We start from the raw sequence: 233 nt of genomic DNA on the forward strand, positions 1-233 counted from the left end.
TGAAATAAAGGAAAAATGTCACTTATAATTTCAAGAAAATATTATGACCCACTGAACTGCCTTTGACAAAATCGCATTTCATGTCTGAAATCTTTTTTCATTTATCAGATATAATCAAATAATTCATGAGATCTTAAGCATTTCATAATTCACAAGATCTTATTTTCTCTATGTTATCATCTTCACTAATTCTCTCTGCTTTGTTATTTCTTCTCTCCTCATTCCGTGTATTT

The sequence above is a fragment of the Penaeus monodon genome, chromosome 34 (genome assembly GCF_015228065.2).
Source record: "Penaeus monodon isolate SGIC_2016 chromosome 34, NSTDA_Pmon_1, whole genome shotgun sequence".
Lineage (NCBI taxonomy): Eukaryota > Metazoa > Arthropoda > Malacostraca > Decapoda > Penaeidae > Penaeus > Penaeus monodon.